The 22596-nt window shown below is 42.3% G+C and overlaps 1 protein-coding gene across 2 annotated transcripts in view; it reads left to right on the top strand.

Annotated features, from left to right (window-relative positions):
* The window catches only part of WWTR1 (WW domain containing transcription regulator 1), a 134174-nt gene that overhangs the window by 52734 nt on the left and 58844 nt on the right, over positions 1-22596 (top strand). The gene's annotated exons all lie outside the window — the stretch shown is intronic.

Here is a 22596-nt window from a genome sequence, read left to right as displayed (position 1 = left end):
TGCAATGAGTGGTAGCAAAGGTGTGACATTAAATCACCCTTGTGCTCTCAGTTTCAGGGCCACTGAAAATTAGTGCAGCTTCAGATACTCTGTTGCATACTCAGAAGCATATTGTCCAGAAGATCAGCAAGAAACGAAAGTGGTATGGTCACCCTTTTGTGTCAGGAGCCGGGTGTCACACAGAAGCTGCTACAGTGTCCCTCCCGCACAAGAGGATCGCACTATGCAGGAAGGAATCTTCCAGTGCCCAGGTTTGCCAGGCTTATGGCTAATCTATGCCACTAGGATGGCACAAAGTAGCTGCACCATAACCCTGGATCAGGACCAGTATATGAATATACTCTGTACATTTATCAGTGTCTATTCTAATGTAATGTATTGACGTGTAATCTGTCCTAAACAGCACTGATCACTGTGGTGTCTGAACACGATGTTGGATAATTTTCCACAGGAACTATCGTTATTTCTCATCTGTCATCTGGGTAGGTGGAGTAGCCTAAAATAAATGGACATTCCAGTTGTGCATATTGAAAAATCATAAAACTTCTCTTCTTTGGCATATGTAAAGTAGAAACAGACCTATGATATTTCCTTTAATGATGCAGAAAAAAAACTGTAGTGGAAAAACATTTATTCTGCTGATCTGACAAATTTCCATACTGTGCTACAGATAAAAAAAAAGTTATAGTGGAAATTTATTGTAAAGAATAGGTTCATGGAAAACTACTTTCCTCTCTCAACCATTTATTTCTTTAAAAGATTTTAATGGCTTATTACCTATACAGAAGATTGTCTATGTTACAGTCCTGCTCTTTTAAGTTTTTTAATATCCCATTGGTTGGACATGTGCAGGAAGGATGTTCCACTCCCATCTAATTATTTGAAAAAGTGTGTGTGAGATACTCCCTTGACTCCAAAACAAGCCTTCTTTACAGCTAGAAAACAGTTTTCATCTTCATTTGCCCCCACCCCCACCCCCACCCCATCAAACATTTCCATGGGTGATTCAAAGGAGCCTCTGCAGCAATGGTGGTAGCCAGAGCTCTGGACCGCTTTTGAATCTCTGGGTTCTGGGGCAACATATTCAGTACAGACAATCTTCAGTTTTAGCTGCTAAATTCCCAGAATATTCCATCTACACTGAGCATGCTGCACTTCAGGGCTGAACAGAACTTTCCTTGCTGCTGCTACAGGCTTTGCCTGAAATGAGAGCAAAGAGATTGTGTCACCTGTACTCTGAATAACATCTTGCCCTACCCTCCACTGCGTCAATGTGGCAGAGACAAGGAAGCTGCCTGGTTGGAATGTACAGGAGACATTTCCACTAAGGATGTGAAAGGTTAACTAGTGGCAGCTGGAGCAGCTCCCCGCCCACCGCGGGGAAGGGGCTGCTCCAGTGTGGCGAGGAGGCTGTAAGCAAGGGCTGCTCCGGCTGGGTTGGAGCATCTCCTGTCCACAGAGGGCCTGGGTAAAAATCAGTTTCCCAGTTAAACACTACATTTAACTGGTTAATCAATTAAACGGGATTTTACCTCCCTAATTTCCACATTTGGGCTGAATTAAGAATATTTATGGACAAATTTCCTAATGAAAACCAAAAAAGATCTTAAGCTCTTCAGGGTAGTGACTACTATCATCTTATTTGCTTGGAAAATGTCCCCCTCACTGTGGGAACTAGCGTAATGTAATTAATGAGTAACCAGTAATATGAGTTGCTCTAGTGAGTATTGTTGGGGTAAGTTACTTTAGCCACTGTGTCATAGTATTCCAACAGTAAAAAAAATTGTCTCTTTGCATTTTCACTTTGCAGTAAGAGCTCAGGGGTTTGCCAGAAATGTGTAGGCCTCAAAAGTGTCCTCTCATCCCCACAAAGGGAGCCCAGAATTTGACGGGAAAAAAAATTGTTTCCTCAAACAAACTGAGTCGCACTGCCTCTGCTGTGCACATGTAATGACCATATAAATCAGTGGGTGTCTCTGCACATGCAGTACCGGTGGTATGTATGTAAAGCTCTGTGAGGTGGCTCATCTAGCAAATTCAAACTATTCAAAGTGGAGATGTAATTAACATGCTGGGTTTCTTCAGTCCTTAAAGACAGCTGTAAAGAAGGATTCTCACAGTTGTGACTCTCTTCAATGCTGAAGTGGAATAAAAAGGTCCACTGATAATGTACACTTTTCTTAATAATGACAATTGCAAGTATTTGCAGTTTATTCTTTTTTTATTTTTTACTGAACACAATAATTCTCCACCCTGTCTGGATTAGGAAGATGACAGCAGTAATTGAAGCACAGCCTTGAGTCTCCAGCACTGACAGGTGTTGGATATAAGATGTCCCTGGTAGTGTTGTGAAGCAGTGATACATGCTGCTGAAGAGTGATAGGCTACATTTGATCTGATAAGGGAGACTGTTACTAGCTAAACTGGAAACCCCTACCCAATTCTCACACTAGTTTTAACAGCTGCCATGGGTTGCTATGGAATATCGCTTAATTATAGAATATTCCTTGATCTTCTTTATCCCCTACAGAGATTTCTGGCTCCACCCTTGCTCAAACTAACTATATTCAGGCAAGGGATTCATGGTAGTACTGTAGTGGCACCATTTATTCCACTGTAGGTAAGGAGCTGTTGGTGTTCTCATGCTGAACCTTGCCAATAAATATTGCTGTGGGCTAAAACTACTTTTTAAAGTCTGCTAGCTTATCAGTCTCAACATGTATTTTAAAATGATTCAATCCTTCTCTCACTGAAGTTTTTTGGGAAATTTTGCAGAAAACTGGGAAGTGACCGTCTAGGAAGAAGTACTGCAGAAATGGATATAGGGGTCATAGTGGACCACAAGCTAAATATGAGTCAACATTATGACACTGTTGCAAAAAACTTGGAGAGGGTGCAGAGAAGAACAACAAAAATGATACATGACTTAAGAGAGAAGACTGAAAGAATTGGGTTTCTACAGTTTGGAAAAGAGAAAACAGAGAGGGGGCATAAACAGCTTTCAAGTACTTAAACATGTGTTGCAAGGAGGAGGAGGAGAAAATTGTTCTTAGCCTCTGATGATAGGACAAGAAGCCTGCAAGTGCAGGATCAGTTGCATTCAATTCATATTTTAAGTACCCTTCTTTCCCTAGATATACAGTCTAGGACAGGGGTGGGCAATCATTTTTGGCCACAGGCCACTTGAGAATTTTTTGAAGTGGTCCTGAGCCGCCCCGGAAGGGGTGGGACCTAAACTGGAAGGGGCGGGGCCAGGATGTTTCTAGGCTTCCCCATACCCAGATCATGATTGGTCTGGGGGTGAAGGAGCTCCTTTGCCCCCCTCTTCCCACTAGGCACCCATGCCCCGGCAGGACGGGAAAAGGCGCTGCACGCTCCCCCACCCCAGGCCAATCAGGTTCTGGGGGCAGAGTAGCTGCACGAAGCGTCCTTTGCCCTACCCCCACCTTGTGCGCGCGTATGGCACTTTGAAGTGCCGCGCGCTTCTCGCAGGGCGGGAGGAAGGAGGAGGAAACTTCGCGTAGCTCCCTTGCCCCCTGGCCAATCAGGGCTTGGGCATGGGGGATTGCGTGATGTTTCCTCCCGCCCCGCGAGCAGCATGGTGCTTTAAAGTGATGTGTGCTCCTGGCAGGCCAGGAGGAAGCTTCACGTGCTCCCACACCCCCAGGTCCTAATTGGCCTGGGGGTGGGGGAGCGGCAGAGCCTCCACGGGCTGAATCAACCCACTTGGCGGTCCGGATCTGGCCTGCAAAGGCCCTTTTTTCTACCCCTGGTCTAGGAGGTCATTGTTTTAAAAAAGAAAGCTTACATCCTGAAGAAGTTGATGGCATTGGTCATACTTTTCCTCCACCAAGCAGGTTTCTGTAAGGCTGACAGAACTTAAACTCACATATGATCAATCTAGATCAGCTGCATGACCTCTTACAATCTATGATGAAGCAGTATTAAAATACAGGCAGTCCCCGGGTTACGTACAAGATAGGGACTGTAGGTTTGTTCTTAAGTTGAATCTGTATGTAAGTCGGAATTGGCATCCAGATTCAGCCGCTGCTGAAACTGACAGCCAGTTCCGACTTACATACAAAATCAACTTAAGAACCCCAAGTGTCCCCAAGTCAGCTGCTGCTGAAACTGATCAGCGGCTGATTCCAGGAAGCCCGGGGCAGAGCAACTCCTCAGAGGCGCGGGACCCCCTCAAAGCCAGAGCAAAGCCTCAGAGGCGCGGGACCCCTCCGCCTCCCCGGCTTTGCTCCAGGTGTCCCTGGTCTGCTGGAGACGGTCCCCAGCAGACCAGGGGCACCTGGAGCAGCTTTTCTCGCCCCGGAGGTCGAGGTGGCAGGACCGCTGCGCTCTGGGTGGTCCCGCTGCCTGCGAGCTCCGGGGCGAGAAAGCCCCGTTCGTAAGTGCGGATCCGACATAAGTCGGATCCGCGTAACTCGGGGACTGCCTGTAACAATAAAAATTATATAATACATTTGATTTTGTACTTCTGTCTGTATCACTTTTCATCTGAATAGCTCAGTGCAAGTATTATTACCATTTTGCAAGTGGAGAGGCTGAAGCACTCAGAAGTGAAGTGACTTCTCCAGAATCTAGAATCCATGTATTAAAAACACAGTTATATTTTTACAGACTTGTTAACTTCAAGTAAAAGGCCAAGAAATACAAGTTGGTTAGTTCCCTCAAAGTTTTGCACTTACTTTTCATGATATCATGTAAATCTGTCTAGAAAGGAATCAATAAGCCAACAAGCAAATGAACAAAAACTGCAGGCATAATTACTGAGTCAAAATAACTTTTGGGGGAGTGGTTCAGAATATCACCTTAAATCACCTTTTAAACAGTTAAATTTAGAACTATTGTGTGATTGGAAAAAATAACTTTAAGAATATGTACAGCCACACAGAACCTGAAAAAGCAATTGTTAAAACATTTAACAGCATAATTCAGTGCCTGGAAAAACAGCTTTTTATAAAATGGTTTTTAATGTCAGAACTGTTCTGCAGCTGGAAAAACAACTTTGTATATAGAATATTTAACATATAGTGCTGGTCAGTGATTGGAAGAGGATCGCAAAGCATTTGAAAAGCTAATATCAGTATAACAATTAAAAATGAAATAGTACAATTTGTTGACATGATGTAGCAACCTATCACAAGCCTGTATAAATCAACTCTCTTGAAGTTTGTTAGCAGCTAGAATTGGTTAGGTTGACCAGAGTATAATCTGAAAAATAAAGCAGAGGGGGGGGGGGGGCATTTCTCTGCCACTGAGGATGCAAAAGATAGACTGGAAAACAGCACAATGTATCTGAGACAGAGGATCAATGCCTAATCAACTAAGAACTGAGGTTTATTCTATTTATTATTAGTGAGATATCCCTCCTCTCCAGTACAGAATAACTTGACATACTTCTACTTGCTTCTTCTCTTCTTGGCCTGCTTTGTATCTTGTGTTAGTCTATTCAAACAAAATATACCAAAATGTTCTCTGGAACTAAATAATTCATTTACAAAAGTTAGAATTCAAACAAAAGCAGAGGGAGTGGTAAATTTAGAGCTACAGGGAGGAAGAAAAGGGTGTATTTTGGCTGAAATTTGAAAACTTATGGAGTGTTGGTAAGGTAGAGATATATAGGAAAGTTCTTTTTGGGTGGAAGGAGCTGCAGAAGGTACAGTTTTCACAACCATTATTAATGGAATTGTTCAAGGAGACATAAAGGTGGCCAGCACTAGATGAGCAGAGGATGGGGGAGACAGGAGTAAGATGCGATAAGCACTGTGAAATAGACTGGAGCTAGTCCCCGCAGAGTTCTAAAGAGATGGACAGCACTTTTGAACTGGATCCTGAAATAAATGGAAAGTCAGTGAAGTTGTTTGAGATAGGAGTGATCTGGTGAAGGATATGAAGTATTTGGAGAGTGTTGAAAGAAAGCTTTTCCCTTAAGTATTTTGCTAAGGGAAGATTTAAAGGTATCCTGGTCAGTGGTGGATTTTTTTAAATAAGAGGAGATGGGCATGGACAGATTTTTGGAGAACTGTGAAGGTTAGGGATGTAGAATCCCATTTAATTAACTTAATGTTTAACCAGTTAATTGATTAAACAGGGATGGATGGGGAGGGAGGCACTCCAGCTCAGCTGCTTCCAGCCCCTTCTGGGGCTGCCAGCTCCCAACCTGCGCAGAGCCCTGGCCGTGCTGGAGCAGCTCTCTGCCCATGGCAGGCCACAGGCTGCTCCTAGGGTTGCCAGATGGTTGATACAAAAATACCGAACACCCCTTCCCCCCCCTCAAAAAAAAACACCAGGAAAAAATTCTGTTGAAAGAAAAAAAAAGTGGGGGGAGACCAAAGAGTGAGTGTAGGAATAGGTACAGGGGAGTGGTTGAGCACTAAGACCCATTGCTTCCCTTAGGTCTTTTGGCTGGCAGCCATTTTGTGCCAGCAGCCTTGGGGAATCAGGTAAGCAGGAGGGCTGGGGATGTTGGGGGCCAGGAGAGGATTCGGGGGGGGGGGGAGAAGGCCGGGCGCTGAGTGTTTGTCAGGTTGCAGGGTGCCCGGCATTTTCGCCTCCTGGCTGGGGAAAAATTCAGAAGATACCGGACATCTCAGGTGTCTGGTATTCTCTGAATTTTTTTACTGGACAGGAGCCAAAAATACCGGAGTGTCCGGATGAATACTGGACACCTGGCAACCCTAGCTCCTTGGGTACCTGGTAACCGGTTACCTTCACTAGGGATGTTAATAGGTAAGGGGGAAATGAATTATACACAATAAACAATCATTATTAAGACATTAAGGTAGGGACCAACTGATGGGAGAAGAAAGTGAGTCAAGACCGGAGGTAATTTTCTTGAGGCAATGGATTATATTAGAAATGTCTGGAAATCTGGGGAGGAGAGACGAGAGAAGAGAAGGGGAAGTGAGGTGAAGGAGAAAATACCTATTGCGAGAGTTTGGGAGGGTGTTTAGGGAGAGAAGATGTCAATTACAGTATTAGAGCAGTATGAGCGTTGAAGAGGAAAGTAATGTTTTTCTGATTCATTTTCTGTCTTGATTTTTTTATCTAGGTAATCGTGTTTTGTCCCTATTGGCTTGAAAGGTGGCTCTGTGTTCAGGCACTACACTTTACCCATTCACTCTTCTCATTATTTAATACTTACATTATGGTAAAGCCTACAGACCATCCAGGCTGAAAGCCCCATTGTGCTATGTGCTGTACAAACATATTGTAAATGACTGCCCTGACCCAAAGCTTTTACAGTCTAAAAGATGAGACATAACAGCTGGATTATATAAACAAGTGGATTGGAGATGAGGAAGACTCAACAAAGTAACAAAAATAACATGGGCACATTTTATTAACGTTAAGTGAATGAGTTGTCTTGTTGCCTTTAGTGCGATTACTTGCATGCTTAAATACTTTGCTGGAATGGAGCCTAATTGTGACAAATTATTAATTTAACTAAAAGCCAAAATATTAATAATACATCCCATTTTTTTTCTTTCATTTTCTAAACAAAGCAATGTAAAGCCAATAACCTTTGGACTTCCTTTTGGGAAGGGAGTGTCCTAAGAGCTTGGGGGAATACTAGCTGCAGCAGGCCAGAACTTGTTTTGCAATAGGGTTGTCAATTTTGGTTGGATGTATTCCTGGAGATTTTATCACATGATATAATCTTTAATTAATGATTAGTCTTTAATGGCCTGAGACTCCAGGCCAGTCCTGGTGGGTTGATAACCCTAAAAAACAATACTGTAGTAAAGGAATGGAACATCAGAAGTGTTTAAATAGCATGACAGTGGTTTCAGGAGAGCAAGAACCAAAAAATGGTGTACACTTTTAAAGTGTAAAAATAGTTGTAATTTGTTTCCCACTTGCCCCATTACTTGTGCAGTAAAGTTCACTCCTAGGTTAAGACCTGGGATGCCACATTTCTTGTCTGAAGCAAATTTTTTACAGATGTGTTTTAAAACCCTGAAAATAAAACATCTAATGGAAATACTGACAAGGCCAGTAATGTTGGTGATTCTTGCACGTATCACCATAATAAATAGATAAATAAATTATATTATTTCTCTCTCTCTGTGAGATCATATGCTCCAAGCCATCTGAAATGTTGATTTGTTGTTGACATTCAATTAATAAAATTAAATATTGCTTTGTCATATGATTGGGTGAATCTTTTCCCAGCACTGTTATATAATACGGTAATTAAATAGTGAAACGTTAAAGCAAATTAGACTAGGAAAGGAAAAAGAATCAGATAGACTTTCTTCTTTCTCTTCACAAAAATACACATACATGTGCAAAAGCAGACCACAAACACAGAATTCTGTGGCATTTGCCCAGCACTTGGTGAAGTGAGAGCCTTTGGACTTCCTTTTTGGTAGGGAGTGTCCAAAGGGGTTGGGGGAACAGTAACTGCAGCAGGCCAGAACTTGTTTTGCAAAAGAAAACAACAGCTGAGAAGGTAACAATACAGGTTTCCTCCTCATCTTTGCCCTAAATAAATAGAAGACAGTTGCTGAAATACCAGTAAATGACAGGACTTCACACACATAAAAATAAACAAATCCAAACATCTCAACTTTCGGTTCAGTCTTTAGAGATGGGGGGTTGCCCGAGACTCAGTCACCCTAAAGCACCATTACACTACTCTGGTAATGTAAAAAAAAGCCTGAAAATTAGTGTAATTTTTAGGGCTGCTTGATATTGTCAAAGCAGTGTAAAAGGGGATTGTCAGGTACCAGCGAATCAGGCGCAATGTGGTTAAATGATAACTGAGTTAGGTTTGGAACTAACTTATTTAACTAACAACAAGAATAAGTTATAAATCAAACACAGACCTGCATAACCTCTCCATGCTGTATTGTGTTTCCACACCTGCAACTGGTTCCCATCTCTGAAGCCAAGGCTCCACTAGGATTTTTGGAAATAAATTCCACTAGAGCTGCCTAAGTTTCAGTCATACCAGTGATATGTTGGATACTAGGGGAACCATACTGAACGGGCTCATCTACATTGGCCCCTTTTCCGGAAGGGGCATGGTAATTTTTGAAATCGCAATAGGGAAATGCGCAGGGGATTTAAATACCCCCCGCGGCATTTAAATAAAAATGTCCGCCGCTTTTTTCCGGCTTTTAGAAAAGCCGGAAAAGAGCGTCTACACTGGCCCCGATCCTCCGGAAAAAAAGCCCTTTTCCGTAGGATCTTATTCCTACTTCAAAATTACCATGCCCCTTCCGGAAAAGGGGCCAATGTAGACGTAGCCAACAGGTTTAGCTGCTGTGGTAGAAAATACCAAAAGCTGCTGCCACCTTATCTTTATATTTTTGTCTCCCATTTGTACTGGTGGGATTTTTTCCCTTGAGTGACTGAGTCTGTAAGAATTCATAAGAAGTGTGGCACTGCAAAGTGTCCTGCAGGATATTTGGCAACTTTAAATGCTCTGCTGAAACTTAATCCCTTTAATACTCGAGAATTTGAACACTCCCAATATTAGTATCCCATAAGATCAGTTTTATAGCTAAGGTTTAGACCAGGGGTGGGCAAATTCCAGCCCATGGTCTGTTTCCAGTTCAAGTCAGTCCTTGGTGGGTCCCCACCTCTGTATTTACCTGCATCTCGGCAGATATGAGATGATTGCAGGTCTCATTTTCTGCGGATTGCCATTCCCGGCCAATGGGAGTGGCGGAAAGTAGTGTCTTGGTCTGAGCCCCTTCCCACCACTCCCATTGGCTGCGAATGGCAGTCCACAGCCAACAAGAGCTGCAACTGCCTGATACCTGTAGAGGTGCAGGTAAATAAGGCAGCAGCAGCCTATCAGGGACTAACCCTGATGAGCCACCATCTTTTTATTGCCTACCACTGGTTTAGACAATAAGTAGGATGAAGAACATTTATCTTAGGGTTTGATTTCTGCTGGTTTATGCCTGTGCATACTGTGGTCATGCAAAGTCTAGAGGAGAGCCTTGGTTGAATGCACCCTTTGGAATGTTGAAGCAAAATGCAGGACAATGTAGCACTTTAAAGACTAACAAGATGGTTTATTAGATGATGAGCTTTCGTGGGCCAGACCCACTTCCTCAGATCAAATTTATTAGATGATGAGCTTTCGTGGGCCAGACGAAAGCTCATCATCTAATAATTTGATCTGAGGAAGTGGGTCTGGCCCACGAAAGCTCATCATCTAATAAACCATCTTGTTAGTCTTTAAAGTGCTACATTGTCCTGCATTTTGCTTCAACTACCCCAGACTAACACGGCTACATTTCTACCTCTTTGGAATGTGAGATGAGTGCCACCTTGATCTTGAGAGAATACTAGGCCAGCTTGCTTTTGATATTATCTGTTACTTGAAACACTGACATTTAGAGAAAGGGAAAATGATGATTAAAATGTATCGTTCATAACAATCTATCCAAAGTAGCAGACATACCTGTGGGGAGGAAAGAGCTGTGGCCTTATTGCATGAAAGAATAGTTTACTTCGGTGCACGCACTGGTTGGGCAGTAGATGGAAGCTCCTAGTGCAGATATTTGCCATATGTCTGTTCTGTGTAAACAGACTGTTTTCTAAAATAAGCTCCTGAAACACTAACATCTTGAAGCAGTTCCATTACACTCTATCTTCCTGATGTACAGTTCCTCCTTCATTATTGGATCCTTCATAGCAGGGGTCATTGAACTTTAGTGTGGCTTGGATCTGGCTGTAATTTTACCAGAAATTGCAGTGGAGCTCAGTGAGTGAGATCACTCGACCATAGTATTGTGGCCCAAGGTCAGCTTTTTCAATTAAAAAACAAAATCTGTCCATTTATATAAAACTCTGCCCACCACACAGTGCGATACTAATGCACTTACAATTACTCTGAATTGAGAAAAGGCATCTCTCCCCCTCCCGCCCTTCTTTCAGGGAACTAAAAGAGGGGGAAAAAGTTGTGCAATGACTTGGCTCTGCTAACAGAGATGTAAACAGATTTCCCAATGTTTAATAATGGTTGTATAGCCGGAAGTGGATGACTGTTTTCTAGCACAATGTGAGCTGTCACCCAGTGAAGAGCAGTAAATGAGTCAGAACATGTGGGTTGTTGATTTTGATGAGTCATCAACTTCTCGCCTGCCCTAAAGCAGGTTTACTTTGATGTGGCTTAGTCACAAAATCCGTTCTTTTCCTCCCTGTGACAAATCCTTGATAAAGGAGACCATACCATTACTATAGTGATAGCCAAATTGTAAACTTGTATTATTTTATGTGACAGCACACTTGCAAAATAACAGATTTCAGATTAGCTCATTCCTCGTCCTCTCTTCCTTCATTTATTTAGGTTAGTAGGTTTGAATCTCATGGGGCTGGGAAAAAAATCCATGAAATAGAAACCAGTGAGGTCAATTTCTCATTAGAATGGTAATAGATATGTAGCCGTGTTAGTCTGGTCTAGTTGGTCTAGTTGAAACAAAAAACAGGACTATGTAGCACTTTAAAGACTAACAAGATGGTTTATTAGGTGATGAGCTTTCGTGGGACAGACCCACTTCGTCAGATCAAATTGTGGAAGAAAATTGGTACGACCATATATACCAAAGGATGCAATAAAAAAAATGAACACATATGAAAAGGACAAATCAAATTTCAGAACAAGAATGGGTAATGGCAAAAGGAGGACTTACAGACTTTTCATGCTGCAGCTTCCTAATTTAAACTAACTGATCCCACTTGGCAAGGCAGCAGTGGAAGTCAGGGATTAAAGCCTAACAGTTTGAAAAGATTATACATGAATTAGTTCAAAATTCGTCAGATAGCAAATGTGTCCTAAATTACTGTGAGTTGGAGATAGAACAAAAATCATAAAAATGTTATAAAAATTAAATCAGAACTTTTGTATTACTGTGTTACATAGCTTGGCCAGCCACTAAGATCTCAGAGTTCACGGGATGCTTGAAGTCCTGATGGTAAAGGTCCTTTTGATGTCGGGGGGGGGGGGGGGGTGGAGAGGGGAGGGGGGAAGTTTTAGCCCACAGCTGAACATTTTTTAAAATCCTACCCATGCATTTTGTCTTTTCCTCTATTTATATGACCTGCATCACTGTAAATGTGAGTGTCTCACAGTAATTTAGAAATAGAAATAACTTCTGTTAGTGAGACAGTCTTTTGAGTGGCTTCTCTCTCTCAGCAACAGAAGTGGGTCCAATGAAAGAAACTACCTCAGCCATCTTTCCTCTCTAACACCCTGGGACTGATATGGCCACAACTACACTGCAGAAACAAGTTATATCTTCCCAAAAGAGGTTTTATGTTGTAATTTAAGGTCTACATTTAAAGCAATATAGTTATTCTGATATAATTCCAGTATACGTGTTCACACAGGTGTTATATTTAGAGATGTAAGCGACTAGTTGACTAGTGACTTGATCAGTTGCTTCTCCCTCCCCCCCCCCCACACACACACTTGCTGCCTCTATCAGAGAGCGGCAGCAAGGGTTGGGGAGCAGGAGCCAGTACTGGGGGGGAATTGGTTCCCCCCAGCACAGTCTCCATGGCGGGAGGAGCAGGGGCGCAGCCAGGAACTGGCAGTGTGTTCGCTTTTGAAATGTACAAGAGCCCACAGGGCCAGGGAACACAGGGGGACTGCTTAGAGAAGACCTTAGAGAAGGCTTTGTGGTCAAAAGGTTTTTACACATTGTTGTCCAGAATCAGACCTAATTCTGACTTTAATACTGAAAGATACACACTTAGCTGTTAGCCAGTGAAGCCATAAAAATCAAATGGCATGAGTAGTTAAAGCTTTGCTCTCCATGTCTGTCTTTTTCCACACAACAGATTAAAACTTCATTGCAGGATTGCCCTCCTACCACTGAAGGGATAATTTGTGGTTTGTATTGGTTACTTTTGTCTGAAACGTTTCTCTCTCTCTCCCTGATTTTTGAAAAAAGTTGTTCTAGAAATAAAACAGGGCGTAGCTGGGCTGATAGACAGGGGCGGATATAGGGCAGGGCGAATGGGACAGCCGCCCCGGGCCCCGCGCTTCAAAAAGCCCCGCGCATGTGCCGCGGCGCCACCGCGCATGCGCATTGCGTCACTGCGCATGCGCCGTGGCAAAGGGGGGGCCCCGCGGAATTATGCTGCCCGGGGCTCCTCAAAACGGTCATCTGCCCCTGCTGATAGAATCCCTCAGTAAGGGTGTTTGGAGACTCCTCTGCATAGTGATTCTCTCCATTTTGCATACAAATACACAGATTTGAGCTGAAATATTTAAATGAATACTTAAATACATTTCATTAATATTTTTGATAGTCTCCTCTATCACAAAAGTATGGACCCACACCATACTTTGAAGGAACATAATCCCACAAATAATGCCAATGTCAATCCCTGCTGAATTTAAGTTGGCCACTAAACTTAATGCATGCTTTTATACTTTTAAAATAGTTTTCTGCATAAGAGCTGTGTCTCCTTAGTGTTTGTGATTCTGGCTGGTAATGTATTTTAATTGGTTCCAATACTGGAATTTCATGTGTTGCCTGGATTCTCTTCTAAAGGATTGTTTGAACTTTTGACTGATCACAAGGAGCTACCCAAATGTTCTTCATTCAAAAGTTTGAAACCCACTTGCAGTTTTAAGTCTGCTTATCAACCTTTAACACAGAAGAGATTGCTGTGAATTGAAGCTTGTCAGTTTTGATACTCAGCAGGCCATTGTGATTGGTAAAAAGGCACACCCCAAGCAGCCCTTGCAGTCCTCCTAGACCTGGCTAGTCAAGGTAACAAAGAAGACATTAGTGCAAATTCTAGTATCAGTTGCACTGGTATAATTCTATTGATTTCACTAGATACATTTGCTTCCGCAAGGGCTTCGTTTTGTCCCTAAAAGGTTAACTATAATCATCCAGACATTTGTGATTTATTGTTTATTTGAAAAATAGTTCATTTTCCACCTATATCCAGTACAATCTTTCTGTTTTCATACTTGCTGCTGCCTCTCTAAAAGCCATATAATTATTTTTGCAAGATCCCTTAGAGTTGGAATCTGATTTTTAAACTTGGTGTTAATTTTAGACTTGTACTGGTATTTTCCTTTTTAGTAACAATAGCTCTGCACATTTAGTAATGTTAAATAAAAAGTGTTGGCCAATCAGAGACTTTTCCTTGGTTAATAGGATAAAAATCTGTGTCATGGGCATAGTAAAAAGTTCTAGTAGTGCATAAAGCATTCCTGTGATGTGTGGGGTTTTTTTTTTTACTTTTTTTGTTTTTGCCATGCAGCTGGATAGATTTAGATCTGTGATCCCTACCTTTTTTTGATCAATTTCTCAATTTTTTGGGATGTTCAGAAGCCCTGTCACATGGCTCTCATTCCTCTCCTCCTTTCAGGTATAATTAACACAGAGATTATTGTTTTCCATGTAAAAGCGATAACGTTTTTGAACAATACCCATATTGGTTGCAACTCGAGTTTTGTTACCAGCTGCTTTGCATGGCAATTTATAGAACATTTTTGTAATTCATTTTTGTAAATCTTTTTTATCTGAAAAGGGTTTTATTGCAGTACAGTAACGTGGCTTGTTTGATTAAATTAGTTTTACATCTTTAGCTTACATTTATTAAAGACAAAACGTGCTGGTTGTGTTGATTTTTATGTAAGATTGCAATAATGCTTCCTAGAACTGTCTTAACTTACAAATGAAATATTTATACCAGATGATGTTTGGTTCCTTTATGTTTTGTACTGTTTTAATCCTGGCTGTACTAATAGCTAAGAAAAGGCACAAAGTTCACAGGAAGCAAATGGCAAAACCCTTCCTTGTAATCCCTTGTGGGTAGGGAATCTTCAGTGGGCATATTTTAAATAGCATGATAGGGGTGGGGAATTGGCTCATGAAACAAAGAGGGGAAAAAACCTCCTTTACAGAACTGCAGCTCATTTCATCCTAATTTGGTGATCAGAAATGAAGTGCTCTGACAGACAAATGTGACAAATGTGTTTCCAAAAGAATAGCTATCACTTGACTCTGTGGCATTAATAGTATATCACAGATAGTACTCTGACAGCTGTATTAATAAAAACAAAGAATTTCAGTTCCATCGTTTTGTTAATCTAAAGAATATATTTACCTGCAAATGTTATATAGTCCATATTGTCTCAACCTAAAGCGTCCTAACATTGGAGCTTGGTCCTCACACGCAGTGTCTGAAATAGTTGTGGTTACTCAGCCAGTCTATTACCAAGCCTTTGAGAAGAGGAGGGCCATAAAGTAGAGTACAGTTTGGGTTCGACTTTATTTCTTCTTTTGTAGGGCTGTGTAGAAATTGCTGTTTTATTTAATAGCTTCATGTATTATTTATATAATGATGCTTTGAAAGTATGTAAAAATTACTATGAGCTTGGGATAGGTGCCCTTTGTTCTACATATGAATCAAAATAAACAAAATAAACATATAAATTGCAAATGCTGTCAGTATCTTCGGTACAGACTCAAATAATGTAAACCCTGTATGTAATCACTGCTTCTGGTCTGAACGAGAAAAAATAATTATCTTTCGTAGGCCGTGTCTAGACTACATCCCTTTTTCGGTAAAGGGATGTAAATTAGGCATGTCGATATTGCAAATGAAGCCAGGATTTGAATTTCCCACGCTTCATTTGCATAATGGCAGCCGCTGCTTTTTTTTTTTTTTAAACGGGGGGCTTTTTTGAAAAACAAAACACAAACCCAGAAGTTTAGATGGGGCATTTTCGTCAGAAATGCCCCGTTTCAAAAGATCCTGTATTTCTCAAAAAATGTCAGTTGCTTGCAGGAAATAATTGAAATGCAAGAATGCTAATACTGAAAGGAACTTTGATAAGAAAGGAGATTCTAAAGCAGGCCATTTTAGTATTCTTGTGTGTTTTTGTTAAGCACCCTTCCTGTTGTACATAATTGGCAGTTGCAGTCTGAGGTTTCTGTTTTGTAGTAAGAATCACAGGCATGTTCTGACAAGTTATGGGTTACTTAATACATCTGGCTTCATAAATACTTTAACTTGTTCATCAGCTTCTTCTAAAGGAATCTATGCTTCCAGTTTATAAAGTTGAATCTACCTTTGAAAGTCACTTAGATGGAAAATCTGGCTTTTAACATTTTTTTGACTACATTTTAAATTATTGTAAAATATCTTTAAAGTGAAGAATCTATTCTGATATAAGATTAAGATAGTATTTCAGTAATTTCTAAATATGTTTTAATACATGTTTATCCATTCTTGGGCAGTGCCTTTCCCCGTATGTGTTTGCTTAAAAATCCCAAATGCACAATCCTGATTAAACATAATCTTTTTACTTGAATTTAGTGTGCCACTTCAAACAGAACAGTGGGCCTTTAAATAGAATTGACAGTTGCTATAATTACCTCCACACCCTATTTAAAAGTAAATTGGACTATACACTTGAGCATTGCTTAATTTATTTTTATAACTGCATCTTTCCTACAAACCATTTATAATGCTTGAAAGTTGAGGATAGGCAGGCTAGAAAGAGATCATTTTACAGAACTGAGTGCAAGTATTCATACACTGACAGAAAGGGATAGAAAGGTAGAATACAAGAAAAAAGCTGGAATGTTAATAGTGAGAAAAGCTCACATGGAGGGGAAGATGGAAGGATGCAATAATGGGGGAAGGGAAACACGAGTGAGGTTTGTAGCTGATCACAGGGTTTATGGGTGGTTGGTGAAGGGAGGGCTGGGGGCCCACCTGCAGCCCCACCGCTTCTGCTGAGGCCCTGGGGAGTGCAGAAGAGTTGACGAGAATGCGTGTCCCATCCTGCCTGGCCTGGAGCATGGGGAGGGAGAAGGGCGCGTGACCCAAGCCTCACTGGCCCCAGAGCACAGGGACATCAGGCATTCAGGAGCAGCAACACTCCGCCTTCAGTATGCCTACAATAGGCGTTCTTGAGGCAGAGTATGGGTGGGGCCATGCCTGGTGGTTTGAGAAGGCTGTGGCTTCCCCAGGCCTAGGCTACAGAACCCTCATGGGTTTAGCAAAGGCAAAAGTATTAAGGTGAGACCCGAAAGGAAGTGACTCGGGTGTGTGATCTACACTTGTGGAGACTTGTGGGAGTAGGTTAAATGTGAAATGAAAAATGAAAACAAACAAACAGCTATCAGAACGACTTCATTTAAAAAGGATTTGTTTCTGTCAATGTCCAAACTGGTTTTTAGAGCAGGGCTGGGCAAAATATGGCCCAGGGGCCGGATGCGGCCCGCCAAGCCAGAAGATCCTTTCCACGGACCACCCTGCCGGGACCCTCAGGCACATGCAGCTGCCACATTTAACACAGTCCCTGCATTTCTGTGCTCTGCAGAGAGGCAAAGGCTTTGTGTGATCATCCCACCCTCCAGCCCAATCCTCAGCTCAGATTGGCCACACAACCAGCCAATAAGAACTGACCTCAGCTCATCTCTCAGCTCCTATTGGCTGGAAACAGCCAGCCAATGGGAGCTGAGAGATTGGCCTGAGAGAGTGGGGCAGCGGAGTTGAGAGCCACATGGAGGAAGCAGCCTGTATTTTCAAGTGGGCTGGGGCTGCCGGCCAGGAGACACTTAGGTAAATTCCTCTCAGCTAGTGCGTGCCTCTGGGACCCCAACTCCTACTGCACCCCAACTCCCTCCCCCAGATCACTATCCAAACACTCTGCACCCTCCCCCCTGCTCCAGATGGGAACTCCCTCCCAGAAGCTGTACCCCCCCATAAATCTCCCTCAGGCCAGAATCCTCTCCTGCACTCACACCCCCTCCCCGATCCTGTACCCCAATCTCCTGACCCAGGTCACAACCCCCTCCTCGACCTAAACACCCTCTGCAACCTCGTGCCTTCTCCTGCACCCCAGTCCCTTACCCTGTGTGCCCTTCGGCACCCAACCTCCACCTAGACCTTCCACCCTCCTCCACAGAAAAGTACGTCCCTTGACCACTTACCAAAATCTTGGAGTAGCCCTCTACCAAAAATTATTGCCTACCCCTGTTTTAGAGTATTTGGAGAAGTGGGATACTAACATCACAGTAGGCTATTTTGACAATGGGTGACTGGATGCCAGCTAACCTTGCCGAACTCTGACAAATGATTAGTTGGAAACTAGTCAGCATACCTGTGTGTTAGTATTATGAAAACAGATATTAACAGTTTTAAAAATGTGTTTGGTGTTTAGATTTTAATGAAATGCTTGTAGGATTCTTCATGTATTAATCTTACATAAAGGACCTGTACACCATGTTATAAGCTAATGCTAGGGCTGCCAAATTTCTGATTGCACAAAATTGAACACCTTTGCCCTGCCTCCTTTCTGCTCACTCCATCTTTCCCTCCCTCTGATGCTCGTTCTCCCCCATCCTCACTCACTTATTTTCACCTGGCTGGGGCAGGGGATTCGGGTGCAGGAGGAGGTTGAGGGCTCTGGCTGAGGGTGCAAGCTCTGGGGTACAGTAGGGGAACAGGACGGGTTCTGGGGTGCAGGAGAGGGATTGGAGATAAGGGCTTCAGAGAATGGGAGGGAGCTCTCGGCTAAAATAAGCTATTGGGATATGGGAAGTGGTATGGGCTTTGGACTGGGGTATGGGTTCTGGGATGGAGCCAGAAATTAAGGATTCAAGGTGCAGGAAGGGCATCTAGACTGGACAAGGGGATTGGAGTTTGTAGCGTATGTGGGCTCTGAAAGGTGTTTGGGTGCAGAAGGAGGCTCAGGGCTAGGGCAGGGGTGGGGGTAGGGGGAGCGATAAGGACTAGGATCCGGGTGGTCTTACCTAAGGGGGCTCCTTAGCTCGTAGGCAGAGGCATGGCCAGACGATTTTGCATGGTGCATACTTCTGCCTCCCCTGCAATTCCTACTGGCTGCAGTTCCTGGCCAGTGAGCACTGTGGAGCTGGGGCATAAGGTGGGGGCAACACATGGTGCCCCCCCAGGACATCCCTCCACCTAGGAGACAGACAGACAAGTTGCCACTTCCAGGAGCCGCTTGGAGCAGGGTAGAGAACTTGCCAGCCCCAACAAACTGGACTTTTAATGGCCTCACAGCTGGCCACCCTATCCCTAACTATAAAAGTGTTTTCCCTGAAGCTCTCCAAAGTCAGGCATTGCCAAGTGTGAAATACTGTCTTACCACAAGCAATGTCACCTCCTCTCCAACAAAAGAAGGCCTGTAGATGCCAGACAACCTATTGCGGAGCATTAGTGGACAATATACTTAGCTGATTGCTACCTTTATACCTATGACGAGGAGATATGCACAAACCTGCCCCCATCAGTTTAGGTGCTGGGGAAAAGGGAATAAAAAACCCTGTTAAGAATAAATTGTTATTCCTATGCAGCCTGGACTTCAGGAGAGGGCAAGATTTCTAAACATAAGCAATGGGTCCCTGCCTGTTGAACTTGGATTAGCCCTAAAGCAGATCGAGAACTTGCACGTAACAGCAGCTTCTATTACTTTTGATACTTAAGCTTATAACTAATACTTGTTTGTGTGCGTACCTTCTTTAACCTGGTAAATAGACTTATTTTTTTTAGTTCATTAATCTTTAGATAGTTTATTATAGGGTTGTCTACAGGCATTGTCTTTAATAGAGGGCAAATGACTGGCCCCTTGAGACTATGAGAAACCTGATTGCTGTTGAGATTTTTGGTGTGAAGGGTCATAAATCACAAAAACAAGTTTGCCTGGGTGGCAAGAGAGACCAGATCAAGGGGACTGACTGTGACTCCATGGTAAGACCATTATAGTGTTTGAGGAGTTCACACTTGATATTTTGTTGATTAAATCTAAGTACAGAACTCACAGCCATTTTGGGGCTTGTGCCTTGGTTTCTAACAGTTTGTCTAGAGGTTTGCACTCGCATTTGTAAGCCATCTAGGCAGCTTGACAGCTGTAACCTGATTTGCAGCTCTCCCAGTCATTGGTTGAAAGGGAAAAGGCATCTGGAGTCTTAGGATGAAGGGTGGAGACTGTTATAACAGGAAGGTGATGACACTAGGTCTAGAGTAGAGTCCAGTGAGGATACCAGCAGTGGGTCCTGTATAGAAGGTATAGGGGCATCTCCCTTCCAATAAATATATAAAACCACACACAGATAGGGGTCTGAGTGTGATGAACTGTGAACACAGCAAATCTATAGCAGTATGTTATCAATTTGTTGTGTTCCTGATTCATATTTAGTAACATTGTCAGGGCTGCTTCTCCACCTCTTCGGAAACATCTGTGCAGTCAAGATCTGATATGAGGCAAGTCACAAGGATTTCGAGTGCTGGATTTACTGCTCAAGGCACAGGCTGAGGTGATAGTTAGGGCTAAAGAATATTTAGATAAGTAAGATATATTCAGGTCATCAGGGCCTGATGAAATTCTTCCTAGAGTACTTAAAGAACTAGTTGAAACAACCTCTGAACTAAGACCTCATGGAGGATGGGTGAGTTCCCAGACAACTGGAGAAGGGCAAACATAGTTCCTATCCTTAAAAGCAGGAACAAAGAGAACTTAGACAAGTCAGCGTAATTTCAGTACCTGGAAAGATACTGGAACAAATTATTAAACAATGTGTAAGCACCTAGGGGATAAAAGAGTTATAAGGATTAGCCAGCACGGATTTGGCAAGAACACCTGATGCCAAACTAATATAATTTCCTTTACTGATAGGGCTACTGTCTTGGTGGATAGGAGGTAAGCAATAGAAATGATACATCTTGATTTTAGTAAGGCTTTATGCACAGTCCCACATGACATTCTTATAAGCAAATTACAAAAGCAGTCCAGATGAAGTTACTATAAAGTGAGTGCACAAGTGGTTGAACGACCATACTCAAAGAATAACTATGAATGGTGGTCAATCACTGGCAAACTGAGAAGGGGCATTCTACGTGGGTTGGTCCTGGCTCTGGTATTGTTCAGTATTTTCAGTAATGACTTAAATAATGGAGTGGGTCATGGTTATAAAATTTGCAGATGACATCAAACCGGGATGGATTGCAAGTACTTTGCAAAACATGATGATAACTGAAAATGACCGTGATGCATCCAAGAATTGGTCTGAAATTGACAAGATGAAATTCAATAAAGACAAATGCAGGTATTATATGTAGGGAGGAAAAATCAAAATGGGGAATAATTGGCTAAGTGGCTGTTCTGCTGAAAAGGATCCAGAGGTTATAGTAGATCCCAAACTGAATATGAGTTGAAAATGTGTTACAATTGAAAAAAAGGCTGATATCATTCTGGTGTGTATGAACTGGAGTGCGGTGTGAAAGACCTCTTGGTGAGGTCCTAGCAGAACACTGCATCCAATTCTGGGTGCCACACTTGAGAAAGATGTGAATAAATTAGAGAGACGCCAGAGGAGAGCAACAAAAATTATAAAAGGGTAAGAAATCCTGACTTGTGGGGAGAGATGTAAAAATGGCACGTTTAGCCTTGAGAAAAGAAGACAGCAGATGGACCTGATGAGTCTTAAGGTATGCAAAGGACTGTTATAAAGAGTACTGTGATCTATTGTTCTCCATGTCCACTGAAGGTAGGATAGGCAGTAATGAGCTTAATCTGCAGAAAAGCAGATTTGGATTAGATATTAGGGGACATTTTTTAACTTTAAGGGTAGTTAAACTCTGGAATAGGCTTCCAAGGGAAGTTGTGGAATCCTCATTGTTGGGAATTCTTAAGAGCAGGTTGGGCAGACATCCATCAAGGATGGTCTAGATTTTCTTGGTCCTGCCTCAAGGCGATTGGATTTTCAAAGTTCCTTCTAGCCCAACTATTCTATGATTCCGTGAAAATTGTAGTGGGCCTTTAATCAGTTTTGTAGCTCTTCCCTGTACTTTCTCCAATTTGTCTACATCTTTTCTGAAATTTGGTGTCCGGAGACAGATGTAATATTCCAGTGGAGGCCTAATCTGTATGATGTAGAGCGGAAGAATTTCTTCTCGTGTCTTACTTACAGAACGCCTGCTAATGCATCTCAGAATGATGGTTGCTTTTTGTGCAACAGTGTTGCACTGCTGACTCATATTTATCTTGTGGTCCATTATGACCCCTAGATTCCTTTTTGCAACACTCCTTCCTAGACAGTAGCTTCTCATTCTGTATGTGAGAGACTGATTGTTCCTTCGTAAGTGGAATCCTTTGCATTTGTCCTTATTAAACTTCCTATTTACTTCAGATCATTTCTCCAGTTTGTCCAGATAATTTTGAATTATAATCCTATTCTCTAAAGCACTTGCAACCCCTCCCACCTTGGTATAATCTGCATATTTTATAAATGTACACTCTATACCATTATCTAAATAATTAATGAAAATATGGAACAGAACCAGACCCGGAACTGATCCCCGTGGGACCCTACTTGATATGCCCTTCCAGATTTATTATGAACCACCAATAACTACTCTTTGGGAACAGTTTTCCAATAAATTATGCACTCACCTTATAGTAGCTTCATTTAGGTTCTAGTTCATAAGGTCATGTGAGGCAGCATCAAAAACCTTACTGCTGTCCCCCTATTCACAATGCTTGTTATCCTGTCAAAGAAAGCTATTAGGTTGGTTTGACATGGTTTGTTCTTAGCAAATCTATGCTGACTGTTACTT

The sequence above is a fragment of the Pelodiscus sinensis genome, chromosome 10 (genome assembly GCF_049634645.1).
Source record: "Pelodiscus sinensis isolate JC-2024 chromosome 10, ASM4963464v1, whole genome shotgun sequence".
NCBI classification, from domain to species: Eukaryota; Metazoa; Chordata; order Testudines; family Trionychidae; genus Pelodiscus; species Pelodiscus sinensis.
This window is presented reverse-complemented; position numbering and strand designations above follow the sequence as displayed.